We start from the raw sequence: 16,116 nt of genomic DNA, 5'->3' as shown, positions 1-16,116 counted from the left end.
AAGTCTTGGTCCAAAAGGCTCCTTAACAGCTTCTACCCCCAAGCCATAAGACTCCTGAACAGCTAATCAAATGGCTACCCAGACTATTTGCATTGACCCCCCCACCCCCATCATTACACTGCTGCTACTCCACCTACACGTACATCTTTTTTTACTTCAGTTTAATTCAGTAAATACTTTCTTAACACTTATTTTTCTTAAAACTGCATTGTTGGTTAAGGGCTTGTAAGTAAGCATTTCACTGTAAGGTCTACACCTGTTGTATTCGGCGCATGTGACAAATAACATTTGATTTGAAGATACTATCTATTTATAGAGTTAATGGTAATGTACATTTATGCACGTAAACAGGAGTAATAGTGACCAGTATCAGGATAAATATATACTATCTATTTATAGAGTTAATGGTAATCAACGAACAGCAGTGTAATGGTAGTAATAAATCAAATCAATAATTTTCTTAGCAGCGTAGGTGTGAGGTGGTGTGTGGGTGTATGTGAGTGTGTGTGTGAGTAAGAGTGACAGTGAAGGTGTGTGTGTGTGTGTCTGAGTGAGTAGAGACCTGTGGGAGAGGGAGAGCAGTAGCTGTTAGCAATTTAACAGTCTTATGGCCAGGGGATAGAAGATGTTTAGGAGTCTGTTGGTCTGAGCCTTGATGCATGTCTCGGGTGGCTGGAGACTTTCGCAATTTTTCGTCCCAACCAAGAAAGACAATTTGAAAGATAGCTGCAGTTCAATTTCCTCTGGAGCTTTTGCTGAATTTTTATGGAGCTTGCGTATTTCTTTGTGTAAGAATAATTGCTAGAGAGTTTAGAAGCTGAAACCTGGACCCATTTAAGCTGATAAGAGGATGGCCTCAATTGAGGATTAATAGTCTTCAGATCAGGAGGAAGAATTCCTGGAGAAATATTAAAGGCTTGGACTAAAAACAAAACAGAGGAGAGAATTTTTTTTTTTTTACAGTGTGCTATGTAATCTACTTCCTGTACAGGGGTGTCCTATATCATCTACTTCCTGTACAGTGGTGTCCTATATCATCTACTTCCTGTACAGTGGTGTCCTATATCATCTACTTCCTGTACAGGGGTGTCCTATATCATCTACTTCCTGTACAGTGGTGTCCTATATCATCTACTTCCTGTACAGTGGTGTCCTAGATCATGTACTTCCTGTACAGTGGTGCCCTAGATCATCTACTTCCTGTACAGTGGTGTCCTATATCATCTACTTCCTGTACAGTGGTGTCCTAGATCATGTACTTCCTGTACAGTGGTGCCCTAGATCATCTACTTCCTGTACAGTGGTGCCCTAGATCATCTACTTCCTGTACAGTGGTGTCCTAGATCATCTACTTCCTGTACAGTGGTCTCCTAGATAATCTACTTCCTGTACAGTGGTTTCCTAGATCATCTACTTCCTGTACAGTGGTGACCTAGATAATCTACTTCCTGTACAGTGGTGCTCTATACCATCTACCTTCTATATGCGTAAATGTTTTGCTCCATGAAGTAATAAAAACAAATTCAAGTATTTTCTCATTGATTTTAGACATTTTGTAGCTAACCTACTCCAAGATCTGTGGAGATAGGCCTTTGCAAAAAATAAAGGGAAAGGACTTGAATCAATAAGGTACCAAAATCATGATTTTAATTGACTGTTTTTCTTTCCTGCGAATACAAGGCTGTTATGGTGTCTTTCTAACAGCTTCCACCAACAAATGCAAGCTGCAACTCCAACCGAGTCAGTCAGTAACCGGTGAGTGACAAACTAACTAAATGTGGACTGCTAAATGTAGACTTCTAAATGTGGACTGCTAAATGTAGACTGCTAAATGTGGACTGCTAAATGTAGACTGCTAAATGTAGACTGCTAAATGTGGACTGCTAAATGTAGACTTCTAAATGTAGACTGCTAAATGTGGACTGCTAAATGTAGACTGCTAAATGTGGACTGCTAAATGTAGACTGCTAAATGTAGACTGCTAAATGTGGACTGCTAAATGTGGACTGCTAAATGTAGACTGCTAAATGTAGACTGCTAAATGTAGACTGCTAAATGTGGACTGCTAAATGTAGACGGCTAAATGTAGACTGCTAAATGTGGACTGCTAAATGTGGACTGCTAAATGTAGACGGCTAAATGTGGACTGCTAAATGTGGACTGCTAAATGTGGACTGCTACATGTAGACTGCTAAATGTGGACTGCTAAATGTAGACTTCTAAATGTGGACTGCTAAATGTGGACTGCTAAATGTAGACTGCTAAATGTAGACTGCAAAATGTGGACTTCTAAATGTGGACTGCTAAATGTAGACTGCTAAATGTGGACTGGTAAATGTGCTCTGATGACTCCTGGTCTGAGGACACCCTGGTTTGAGGACACCCTGCTCTGATGACTCCTAGTCTGATGACTCCTGGTCTGATGACACTCTGGACTGAGGACACCCTGGTCTGATGACTCCTGGTCTAAGGACAACCTGTACTGAGGACACCCTGGTCTGATGACCTTTTCCCACCCCAGGAAGAAGAATGAAGTGTGTGCGTGCGCAAACATAGACATCAGTGTTTTTTTAGTTTTTTTAGGGGGTAGATCAGCTTTAATATTGCAGATAGATTGTAACTTCCATCAATGTAATTGTCTGCATCACTTCCGATCCCCCATATGTTTTTTTTCTCTCGCCTATATACACTGCTCAAAAAAATAAAGGGAACACTTAAACAACACAATGTAACATCCACCAACGCCACGTTGCACCACAGACTGTCCAGGAGTTGGCGGATGCTTTAGTCCAGGTCTGGGAGGAGATCCCTCAGGAGACCATCCGCCACCTCATCAGGAGCATGCCCAGGCATTGTGGGGAGGTCATACAGGCACGTGGAGGCCACACACACTACTGAGCCTCATTTTGACTTGTTTTAAGGACATTACATCAAAGTTGGATCAGCCTGTAGTGTGGTTTTCCACTTTAATTTTGAGGGTGACTCCAAATCCAGACCTCCATGGGTTGATACATTTGATTTCCATTGATAATTTTTGTGTGATTTTGTTGTCAGCACATTCAACTATGTAAAGAAAAAAGTATTTAATAAGATGATTTAATTCATTCAGATCTAGGATGTGTTGTTTAAGTGTTCCCTTAATTTTTTTGAGCAGTGTATATATATATAAAACATATACATACATACATACATACATACATACATACATACATACATATACACATACATACATATAAATACATATACATACATATATATACATATCCTTAAAAAATATATATATTTCCCTTTATTACTTTCCAACCCCACCACCCCTTCCCTAATTGGAGTAAACTAGTGAACAACAATGCTTGGTTATGATTTGGAGGGGAGGTAGCATCTAACAATTTGATTTAATTATGACTGGCAGCTCCTCCCAATAGCTGAGTGCCCAACACTCTCGACGACTGAACAGTCGATCGAAGTAGGCCCGTGAATTTATTGTACCTGTATTTAGGGTAAACTACAGTGGGGAAAAAAAGTATTTAGTCAGCCACCTATTGTGCAAGTTCTCCCACTTAAAAAGATGAGAGATGCCTGTAATTTTCATCATAGGTACACGTCAACTATGACAGACAAATTGAGGAAAAAAAATCCAGAAAATCACATTGTAGGATTTTTAATGAATTTATTTGCAAATTATGGTGGAAAATAAGTATTTGGTCACCTGCAAACAAGCAAGATTTCTGGCTCTCACAGACCTGTAACTTCTTCTTTAAGAGGCTCCTCTGTCCTCCCCTCGTTACCTGTATTAATGGCACCTGTTTGAACTTGTTATCAGTATAAAATACACCTGTCCACAACCTCAAACAGTCACACTCCAAACTCCACTATGACCAAGACCAAAGAGCTGTCAAAGGACACCAGAAACAAAATTGTAGACCTGCACCAGGCTGCGAAGACTGAATCTGCAATAGGTAAGCAGCTTGGTTTGAAGAAATCAACTGTGGGAGCAATTATTAGGAAATGGAAGACATACAACACCACTGATAATCTCCCTCGATCTGGGACTCCACGCAAGATCTCACCCCGTGGGGTCAAAATGATCACAAGAACGGTGAGCAAAAATCCCAGAACCACACAGGGGGACCTAGTGAATGACCTGCAGAGAGCTGGGACCAAAGTAACAAAGCCTACCATCAGTAACACACTACGCCGCCAGGGACTCAAATCCTGCTGTGTCCCCCTGCTTAAGCCAGTACATGTCCAGGCCCGTCTGAAGTTTGCTAGAGTGCATTTGGATGATCCAGAAGAGGATTGGGAGAATGTCATATGGTCAGATGAAACCAAAATAGAACTTTTTGGTAAAAACTCAACTAGTCGTGTTTGGAGTACAAAGAATGCTGAGTTGCATCCAAAGAACACCATACCTACTGTGAAGCATGGGGGTGGAAACATCATGCTTTGGGGCTGTTTTTCTGCAAATTGACCAGGACGACTGATCCGTGTAAAGGAAAGAATGAATGGGGCCATGTATCGTGAGATTTTGAGTGAAAACCTCCTTCCATCAGCAAGGGCATTGAAGATGAAACGTGGCTGGGTCTTTCAGCATGACAATGATCCCAAACACACCGCCCGGGCAACGAAGGAGTGGCTTCGTAAGAAGCATTTCAAGGTCCTGGAGTGGCCTAGCCAGTCTCCAGATCTCAACCCCATAGAAAATCTTTGGAGGGAGTTGAAAATCCGTGTTGCCCAGCGACAGCCCCAATACATCACTGCTCTAGAGGAGATCTGCATGGAGGAATGGGCCAAAATACCAGCAACAGTGTGTGAAAACCTTGTGAAGACTTACAGAAAATGTTTGACCTGTGTCATTGCCAACAAAGGGTATATAACAAAGTATTGAGAAACTTTTGTTATTGAACAAATACTTATTTTCCACCATAATTTGCAAATAAATTCATTAAAAATCCTACAATGTGATTTTCTGGATTGTTTTTTCTCATTTTGTCTGTCATAGTTGACGTGTACCTATGATGAAAATTACAGGCCTCTCTCATATTTTTAAGTGGGAGAACTTGCACAATTGGTGGCTGACTAAATACTTTTTTTCCCCACTGTATGTAATTGAATAATTTATTGTACCATCACATATTTAGGGCGGCAGGTAGCTTAGCGGTTAAGAGCGTAGTGCCAGTAACCGAAAGGTCGCTGGTTCTAATCCCCGAGCCGACTAGGTGAAAAATCTGTCGATGTGCCCTTGAGCAAGGCACTTAACCCTAATTGCTCTGGATAAGAGCGTCAGCTAAATGACAAAAAATAAATAGATAATAATATTGGTGACAAAATATACAGGAAAATATATCCCAAAGAAGGACTGGGCGAATTAGAAAATACTAAAACTGATCAGCAAGTTCTGGTTTTATCATAAAAAAGTTACTGAGAATAAAGCATTTAATGATTGCACCTCATTATACTGTTGTACTAAACTAACCTGGCTACAACTGGGTTTTGTTTTACCTGCTGATAGAGGGACTCAACCATCTCTTCCCTGGCAGTTGTAAATGAGAACTTGTTCTCAACTGGCTTACCTGGTTAAATAAAGGTGAAATAAAAAAATAAAAAAATACATGATGTCTGACAGAGGGGCTCAACCATCTCTTCCCTGGCATACATGATGTCTGATGACAGCAAAGAGGGTCTGCCTGTCTCTCAGGTCTACTCCACTCTCCTTGCTCCACAGCCACCTCCACACTGCCTGGAGTAAGTGGAAGGTGCAGAGGCTCAGTTTGGCCCCTGGAAATGCCCTCCCTAATGCTCCCCTCTCTGCCTTGCAGCCATCTGTAATGATGAGGCGAGGACCAGCCTGACCTATCTCTGCAAAGGTGTCCTCCCTCAGCATGTCCTTCAACAGTTGAAGGCCTTCAAGGATTGTGGCCTCATCCTCAGACGGAGACAGGATAATAACCCCAAGGGGGAGACCGCCAGCACAGCTGTGGGTAAGGAGAAGAAAAAACTGCAGTTCACTCTGTCCATGTTCCCAGAGGAATCAATGAAGCAGAGCTCCCCACTGTGTCTGGTCTGATGGACACGCTTCATCAGTGGGGAGCAGATAGCCACGAGAGGGGTTCCTTCAGAAGATTTCTCAATCTTGGCGTACAGTGGGGAAAAAAAGTATTTAGTCAGCCACCAATTGTGCAAGTTCTCCCACTTAAAAAGATGAGAGAGGCCTGTAATTTTCACCATAGGTACACGTCAACTATGACAGACAAAATGAGAAAAAACAATCCAGAAAATCACATTGTAGGATTTTTAATGAATTTATTTGCAAATTATGGTGGAAAATAAGTATTTGTTCAATAACAAAAGTTTCTCAATACTTTGTTATATACCCTTTGTTGGCAATGACACAGGTCAAACATTTTCTGTAAGTCTTCACAAGGTTTTCACACACTGTTGCTGGTATTTTGGCCCATTCCTCCATGCAGATCTCCTCTAGAGCAGTGATGTATTGGGGCTGTCGCTGGGCAACACGGATTTTCAACTCCCTCCAAAGATTTTCTATGGGGTTGAGATCTGGAGACTGGCTAGGCCACTCCAGGACCTTGAAATGCTTCTTACGAAGCCACTCCTTCGTTGCCCGGGCGGTGTGTTTGGGATCATTGTCATGCTGAAAGACCCAGCCACGTTTCATCTTCAATGCCCTTGCTGATGGAAGGAGGTTTTCACTCAAAATCTCACGATACATGGCCCCATTCATTCTTTCCTTTACACGGATCAGTCGTCCTGGTCCCTTTGCAGAAAAACAGCCCCAAAGCATGATGTTTCCACCCCCATGCTTCACAGTAGGTATGGTGTTCTTTGGATGCAACTCAGCATTCTTTGTCCTCCAAACACGACGAGTTGAGTTTTTACCAAAAAGTTATATTTTGGTTTCATCTGACCATATGACATTCTCCCAATCCTCTTCTGGATCATCCAAATGCACACTCGCAAACTTCAGACGGGCCTGGACATGTACTGGCTTAAGCAGGGGGACACGTCTGTCACTGCAGGATTTGAGTCCCTGGCGGCGTAGTGTGTTACTGATGGTAGGCTTTGTTACTTTGGTCCCAGCTCTCTGCAGGTCATTCACTAGGTCCCCCCGTGTGGTTCTGGGATTTTTGCTCACTGTTCTTGTGATCATTTTGACCCCACGGGGTGAGATCTTGCGTGGAGCCCCAGATCGAGGGAGATTATCAGTGGTCTTGTATGTCTTCCATTTCCTAATAATTGCTCCCACAGTTGATTTCTTCAAACCAAGCTGCTTACCTATTGCAGATTCAGTCTTCCCAGCCTGGTGCAGGTCTACAATTTTGTTTCTGGTGTCTTTTGACAGCTCTTTGGTCTTGGCCATAGTGGAGTTTGGAGTGTGACTGTTTGAAGTTGTGGACAGGTGTCTTTTATACTGATAACAAGTTCAAACAGGTGCCATTAATACAGGTAACGAGTGGAGGACAGAGGAGCCTCTTAAAGAAAAAGTTACAGGTCTGTGAGAGCCAGAAATCTTGCTTGTTTGTAGGTGACCAAATACTTATTTTCCACCATAATTTGCAAATAAATTCATAACAAATCCTACAATGTGATTTTCTGGATTTTTTTTTCTCAATTTGTCTGTCATAGTTGACGTGTACCTATGATGAAAATTACAGGCCTCTCTCATCTTTTTAAGTGGGAGAACTTGCACAATTGGTGGCTGACTAAATACTTTTTTTCCCCACTGTACATCTCGCCGCACCTAAGATTATACTCCTCAACCTGCCTCTCTAGGGCTGAGAGCATCTCAGGCCCATTCTGTTCCCCATACTCCTTCCTGAACACACTGTGGTACAATCTGTGCAAAAGGTAAAAGATGTATCCACAACTTCCTACATCTGTTCACTACTAATACTATAACACTTACCACAATACAAAAGGAAATTATCCTAATCATCATAACACAAGACTGTCCTGAATTCTAAAAAATATCACCCAGTTTCTTAGGCACCTTCTTTAAAAAATATTAACTTACCGGTAACGGAACTGGAGGTCTGGACAGAGGGATCTGTTTGTCGAGGTGAAGATGTAGTCCTCTCCGTACTCCATCTGCTGGTCGTTCTTCAGGACCGTCAGTGCAGATGAGGGGGAGGTGCCCGATTTCAAGAGCTGGGTCAGTGTCTCTATGGCTTTGGCCCCCACATCCCTGTGCCTGAGGGCGTCTGCCACAAACAATATTCCGGAAGATGAGGGTCTTTGCTCCTGGGATCAACAACACACAGAATAGTGTCAAATTGAGTCAGAGAATAAAGAGAGGATAACTGGATTAACAAACAGGCTTATAAGACAGAATCGCTGACACACCTGCTCAATCTTACGGTCTTCTCGGCAGATGTCAGCGGGGTACAGGTCATCTTTGCCTCGGAGCAGGTGTTCTTGAACAGTCTTCTGTCATTGGCTGTTTGGGATCTGACGGCCACATTGTGTTGACACCTATAACGTGCCTGAACAAAATACATGGAGTTTATTTGTCTCATTTCTACTAAACAGCTAAATGATTTACTGGTTTAGGGTAGGAGACCATAAATAACAAGAGACAAAACAATCAAGAAATGTGTGAGTGTGTGAGTGTGTGAGAGAGAGAGAGAGAGAGAGAGAGAGAGAGAGAGAGAGAGAGAGAGAGAGAGAGAGAGAGAGAGAGAGAGAGAGAGAGAGAGAGAGAGAGAGAGAGAGAGAGAGACCGTGTGTGGCATGACAGTGTTGCTGATTTGGCCTTTACTTGGTTTGGTGACAGCGACCCTCCAAGTGACTCCTGACTCTTGTATATTTTCTGTAGCCACTCTTCAAATCGACGTACTCCTTCGATGGCCATTGGAAAGGATGCCTCAAACCCACAGTGGTCCATTACTGCGTGCCTCTCCTCCTAGGAACACAAATGGTACTTGTACCCAGGAGTTAACCAACTTTATGAATTTAAAAAGAAATGTAGTCAACAGTCAACAGATATTGACTGACATAACTACATAGGTCACACAAAAAAAATTCTGAGCGTCAGTGGGGTTGCCTGTTTTGCATGTTATTTTGGCATTAATATATGTCATTTATCAGTTTGCAAAAAAAATAAAAAATAATAATAATAATAATTGAGTTAATAAAGCCGCATACAAACATGGTCTCTTTTTTGCTTCTTGAGTAAGGCAGCTCCAAAATGAAGGTGTTTCAGCCAAGCTCAGTGCTTTCTGTGGTGGTAGGGCAGCCAGAGGAAAATAAGGAGCGTAGGGGTTGGTAATGTTCTCTAGTTGCACCGTTATTGGCTCAGTGTTCTGTCACTCATGGGGACACTACCTCACTGCCAAATCTAAGGGTAGAGCTCGAAAATTCAAGCCCCTTGTGCGCTACCATAGATTTACATTAGAAGTGCCCATCCAAGAAGGCTCAAGGTCATTGGCCACAGATAAAATTACATCAAATCACGTTATATCTACAGTAGCTTTGATTGGACTGATCAGGTCAACATCATACTTTGAAAATCTTAGCTAGCAGTCATCATCATGAATCAAGTCGACAATCTACTGGCAAATCCTTTTTAATCCTTGTCATATGAAGAGAAATAATGAAGAGAAATTATAGATAAAATGTATTGGTGCTCATCTGCTATTGGACATAAACATGACAAAACAAGTTGGAAATCGCAAATTCAACAATGAGTGGTTTGGAAGGAATCAGTGGCTAACTGCAAGCATTGCAAAGCACTCACTCGCCTGCTATTCAGTGGGTGTGTGGTCCTAATCTGGGTTTAAGGGTCTCTTTTCCAAGTTTAAAATGATAAACATTCAACATTGGCCATGCTGTCAATCCAGCATGATTTCTGTCGCGCTCAAAACTCAGAACTGGGAAATCTGATTTAAATGAGTTCAAGTCAACTGGGAATTCGGTAAAAAAACGAGCTCCGACTGGGAAAATACGTTTTGAACTGTCACCCAACTCGGAATTGTGAGTCGGGAACTCGGGCCTCTTTCTAGAGCTATGACCTGAAGATCACTGACGTCATTATGATTCGACCTTGTTTTTTTTCCAAGTTCCCAGTTGTCTTGAAAGCATCATAAATCCAGAGAATGCCAGACTTTGATGACAAAGTTTGATGACAAACTTTGCCCACGAAGGACTACCGCGACACCTTCCTGTTCAAGTGGGCACAGCACAACAAGGTGAGTCCAGAAATGCATTGTACGCTGCTGCATAAATGATGTGATATGCCAGGGAGATATCTATACTGTAGCTAAGAAAGTAATACTAAGTGTATGTTGTGTAGTAAGCTGTTAGTAGCCCATGTGCCTCACCCTAATAATTTGGTCTATTTTCCCCTCTTAATTTCGCCAACTGTTCTGACTTGGTGGTGCACATGTAGCCTATAACCTGTTTTAGAGAAATGTAATCATCGAATATTGTAAGAGCTTTCATTGTCTGCTTATATGCCCCCTTTATTTATCCTATGGTTCTGACTTGGTGTACAAGGAGAATACTGTAAGAACGGCCCATGTTCTGAATCCTGTCGCTGTTAATTTCAAAAGTGCTGAACAAATAGTTATATCGACTACGTCTGTCCTAGCTCACTCATTAATGTCTTGTGGTCCTCTGTAGCTCAGCTGGTAGAGCACGGCGCTTGTAACGCCAGGGTAGTGGGTTCGATCCCCGGGACCACCCATACACAAAAATTTATGCACGCATGACTGTAAGTCTCTTTGGATAAAAGTGTCTGCGAAGTGGCATATTATTATTATCTAAATTAGTCAGTAGAAACCACATTTGTTTAAGCAAGTCAGCCATATCAGCTATGTTTGTTTAAAAGGCAGTAAATGAGGCTGAATGAACTGTTTCGCTGCCAGACAAGGCTCCGCTGATAGCCAGGTGTAGCAGTGGTAAGGTGTTGGGACAGCTTTATGTTGGCCCTAACAGTTTGTGGGCACCGTTTGTCACCGTTATAGTGCAATTAATGTATTGTTTAGTGTTGTGTTTTGTTGTGTAGTGGCTTTGGTGGCATGCATCCCCAACATATTTTTTTTGTTTGCCCCACCAAGATTTACATGCTAAAATCGACACTGTTTTCTCTCACATTGGCACGTCAATGGGACTTGCTCTGAAACTCTGAGACCAGCAAGATGAAAATTATGACTGAAAGTAACAATCATAATACAGCATTTAACACACATAAAAACTCATATTTCAGCTATTTTATGTGTGAATGACTAGCTGTAGCGCTATTGGTAACAGGCTCAGATGACGTGAGAGAGCTCGCGCTTGGAAGATGCTCTGCTCGCTCGCGCGCTCTGTGTCCGCCCGCGCTCAGCTGACAAGCCTGATGATGGGTTTGTTAGCAACAGCCTAGCTGAGGCGCTCTGAATCTATCCAATCACCGCTCTCATGCTGTTGACCAATGACTCGGATTTATGATGCTGGAATATGCCCCTAGGGTAAACGGGGCGTGGTTTCGGCTGACCTCGTTTACGTCAGACATTTACTTATGAATAACTGCATTAGCACATGTGAGCAAGCTTAAATTGCTATAATTTGAGTAGCTGTATATGTTGGCGTCATAAAGGCTTGAATATTTAATTATGTGTAAAAAAAAACTATGAAATTTAAGTTAAAAGCTAGACCCAAACTGATCAGAGGATATAATGAGCTCAATTAATAAAAACAATAAATTACAAGATGGTTCTCTTACTCTTCAGACTAGGAGGCAGAATTTCTGGAGGAATATTAAAGCCTTAGCCCCCCCCCCCTCGAAATACAATATATTGTAGACACTAAATGACTAGCACAAAAGAATCGCCTGGCTACCCACATTCCTTGCTCTGGCCAAATGCTACACCACGCCCACGGACGTTGGTTTGTTTTCTGCAGTGAGCCAGGATTTCGACCATTCACCAAACGTGAACAAATTCGGGGCCATCTGATTGGTCCAGAAACCGATGGTTTGAGCCAGAACTAGAACACACATTGGTAAAGCAGCGGTTTAAAAATGTGTCATTGGCTTTAATATTCTGACTGGTTAGAGACAATCCAATCGCTTGATTACTTTGTTTTGTATAACGCCCCTCCTGCCCTCGTCACCACAAACTACTTCAATGATGGCAGTCTCAGATAAATAAAGATAGAGTATGTAATGAACGACAGAGCAGCCAAATAATTTATACTGAACAAAAATCTAAACGCAACATGTAACAATTTCGAAGATTTTACTGAGTTACAGTTCATATAAGGAAATCAGTCAATTGAAATACAGTCATTAGGCCCTAATGGATTTCACATGAATGGGAATACAGATATGCATCTGTTGGTCACAGATACTTTTTTTTTTTTTTTTAAGTAGGGGCGTGGATCAGAAAACCAGTCAGTATCATGTGTGACCATCATTTACCTCATGCAGCGCGACACATCTCCTTCCCATAGAGTTGATCAGGCTGTTGATTGTGGAATGTTGTCCCACTCCTTTTCAATGGCTGTGCGAAGTTGTTGGATATTGGCGGGAACTGGAACACGCTGTCGTACACGTCGATCCAGAGCATTCCAAACATGCTCAATGGGTGACATGTCTGGTGAGTATGCAGGCCATGGAAGAACTGGGACATTTTCAGCTTCCAGGAATTGTGTACAGATCCTTGTGACATGGGGCCATGCATTATCATGCTGAAGCATGAGGTGATGGCAGCGGATGAATGGAACGACAATGGGCCTCAGGATCTCGTCACGGTATCTCTGTGCATTCAAATTGCCATCGATAAAATGCAATTGTGTTTGTTGTCCATAGCTTATGCCTGCACATACAATTACCCCACTGCCACCATGGGGCACTCTGTTCACAACGTTGACATCAGCAAACCGCTCGCCCACATGACGCCATACACGCTGTCTGCCATCTGCCCGGTACAGTTGAAATCGGGATTCATCCGTGAAGAGCACACTTCTCCAGCGTGCCAGTGGCCATCGAAGGTGAGCATTTGTCCACTGAAGTCGGTTACGACGCCAAACTGCAGTCAGGTCAAGATCCTGGTGAGGATGACGAGCACGCAGATGAGCTTCCCTGAGACGGTTTCTGACAGTTTGTGCAGAACTTCTTTGGTTGTGCAAACCCACAGTTTCATCAACTGTCCGGATGGCTGATCTCTGACGATCCTGCAGGTGAAGAAGCCTTATGTGGAGGTCCTGGGCTGGCATGGTTACACATGGTCTGCGGTTGTGAGGCCGGTTGGACGTACTGCCAAATTCTCTAAAACAACGTTGGATGCGGTTTATGGTAGATAAATTAACATTTAATTATCTGGCAACAGCTCTGGTGGACATTCCTGCAGTCAGCATGCCTATTGCACGCTCCCTCAAAACTTGAGACATCTATGGCATTGTGTTGTGTGACAAAACTGCACATTTTAGAGTGGCCTTTTATTGTCCCCAGCACAAGGTGCACCTGTGTAATGATCATGCTGTTTCATAAGCTATGTATAGTATAACATCTCGACAATACAAGGAAGATGAGTTTTCTCTGGCTTCAATCACACAGGTGCAGGACACAGCGTTGACAGCAATGCAGTACTATTAGAAATCCATGGCAACGCTGTTGCTATGGAGACTTTGAGTGCTATAGTAAAAACAAACATCCCAGTCGACATACCACAGGAGGTTGGTGGCACCTTAATTGGGGAGGACGGGCTCGTGGTAATGGTTGGAGTGGAATAAGTGTAATGTTATAAAATACATCAAACACATGGTTTCCATGTGTTTGATGCCATTCCATTCGCTCTGTTCAAGCCATTATTATGAGCTGTCAGCTTCCACTGCAACATGCATACACTCCAACCTGTAGAATTACAATGTCACTTGCATGAAAGACAGCATATAAAGCCTTTGTATAAGACAGAACTGTGCACTTTATGTTCAGTGTATTGACATGTCGGAGCTAGACATTCTTTGGGAGGTAGTTCAAGATAGGAGGAGCTAGGCCTTTAAAAGGTTTGTTTATTATTCCAACAAAAAAATATACATCTCACTCTGAAAATGATTCATAAAGTATGCGCTTTTTCTTGTTTCCATGAAACATGTAACTATTTCCTATTCTTGAGTCAAAAGTAAACAAGCAAAGTGTGCTGATGCCTACAGTTTCAATTACAGTGCAGATTTGAATTCTATAATCATGTTTTAAAAAGACATATTTGCTGTTTCAAGGAGAAACAAACTGGCAATCAAGAGTGCAATAGCCTTTAAATTGAAAAGGACCATAACACATGCAATAACCGGTTGTTTCCAAAAGGGAATTTACCAGATGTGTATTGAACAGTTGGGTTTTCTGATGTTGTTATCAATAACCAAGTAATTATTTTATATTGGGAAAATAATTGCCCAGAAGGGGGCAATCTTTCTCTTTTTAGACTTGGTTGAGTTGAGCCATCCCACAGAAAATAACTGTCTGCTTAATTGATTCAACATTGATAGCGTACATTACTAGGCAACATTCCAATATATTTTATTATAACCATTTTGATGAGACTTTGTGTACTATTGTGCCCCCTCCTGCCCAACTAGTTCAGTTTTCAAATCTAGAACTGTTTAGTAAATTCCTCTCCTAACATAAACGTACATAAACCTTGAAAATATGCATTAGCCTATTTACACTGAGTATACCAAACGTTAGGAAAACCTTCCTAATATTGAGTTGCACCCCTTTTGCACTCAAAACAGCCTCAATTCGTCGGGCATGGGACTCTACAAGGTGTTGAAAGTGTTCCACATGGATGCTGGCCCATGTTGACTCCAATGCTTCCCACAGTTGTGTCAGGTTGGCTATATGTCCTTTGGATGGTTGACCATTTTTGATACACGGGAAACTGTTGAGCGTGAAAAACCCAACAGTGTTGCAGTTCTTGACACAAACCGGTGCACCTGGCACCTACTACTATACCCTGTTCAAAGGCACTTAAATATTTTGTCTTGCCCATTCACCCTCTGAATGGCACACATACACAATCCATGCTCAATTGTCTCAAGGCTTAACTGTAAATCGCTCTGGATAAGAGCGTCTGCTAAATGACTAAAATGTAAATGTATCCTTCTTTAATCTGTCTCCTCCCCTTAATCTACACTGATTGAAGTGGATTTAACAAGTGACCATATATTTCACCTGGTCAGTCTATGTCATGGAAAGAGCAGGTGTTCCTAAGGTTTTGTACACTCAGTGTATAATCCATGAGTAATGTTAATTTATATTGTAGCCCCGACCGGTACTGAAACCCCGGTCCAGCGACTGTCAAGTCAACACCTTAACAATAACGAGAGGTCGGAACCCCTTGACATGGTCGCTAGGTGTTGGGTTAAGGTCGCTACATCACCCCCTTCCTTCATGAGAGAGAGCATGTCCCCACGCTTCTCTATACTAAGTCCTTCACCTATTCAATGGCCTCACAGGTGCCATCATACTTCATACTTCTGACACCAGTGTAGGATTCAAACCCAGGTCCAGCGACTGTCAAGCCAACACTTTAACCCCTTACTCCAAGAGGTCCGAACCTCTTGACCAGGTTGCTAGGTGTTGGCTTGAGGTCTCTACAATATTAAGAAAAACAAGCAAAGGGAGATACCTAGTCAGTTGGACAACTGAATGCATTATATTATTTATAGTAAATGTATAAATGAGCTCATAGTTTCTCATGGTGTCTAATGCAGTTCCATGATCACAACACTTGTTTGGTATGCTTTCCGGTATGCATTCAGTCATGCATTCAAATCAAATCACATTTTATTTGTCACATGCGCCGAATACAACAGGGGTAGACCTTACAGTGAAACGATTACTTACAAGCCCTTAACCAACAATGCAGTTTTAAGAAAGAATACCTAAAAAAATAAAATAATAATAATAATAATTAAAAGAGCAGCAGTCATGCATTCAGTCATGCATTCAGTCGTGCATTCAGTCGTGCATTCAGTCATGTATTAAAACAGAGCCCCTATTCATCATTTTGCCATTTTCATATTTGTAACATTCCAGTATTACAAGAAGAAGTAGAACTAGGTATGTATTTGGGAAGTAATATGCGTGTGGGATATATGAGCTCTAGTGTGAATCATAAA

Source organism: Coregonus clupeaformis, chromosome 15 (assembly GCF_020615455.1).
Source record: "Coregonus clupeaformis isolate EN_2021a chromosome 15, ASM2061545v1, whole genome shotgun sequence".
NCBI lineage: Eukaryota > Metazoa > Chordata > Actinopteri > Salmoniformes > Salmonidae > Coregonus > Coregonus clupeaformis.
Note: the sequence above shows the minus strand (reverse complement) of the source record.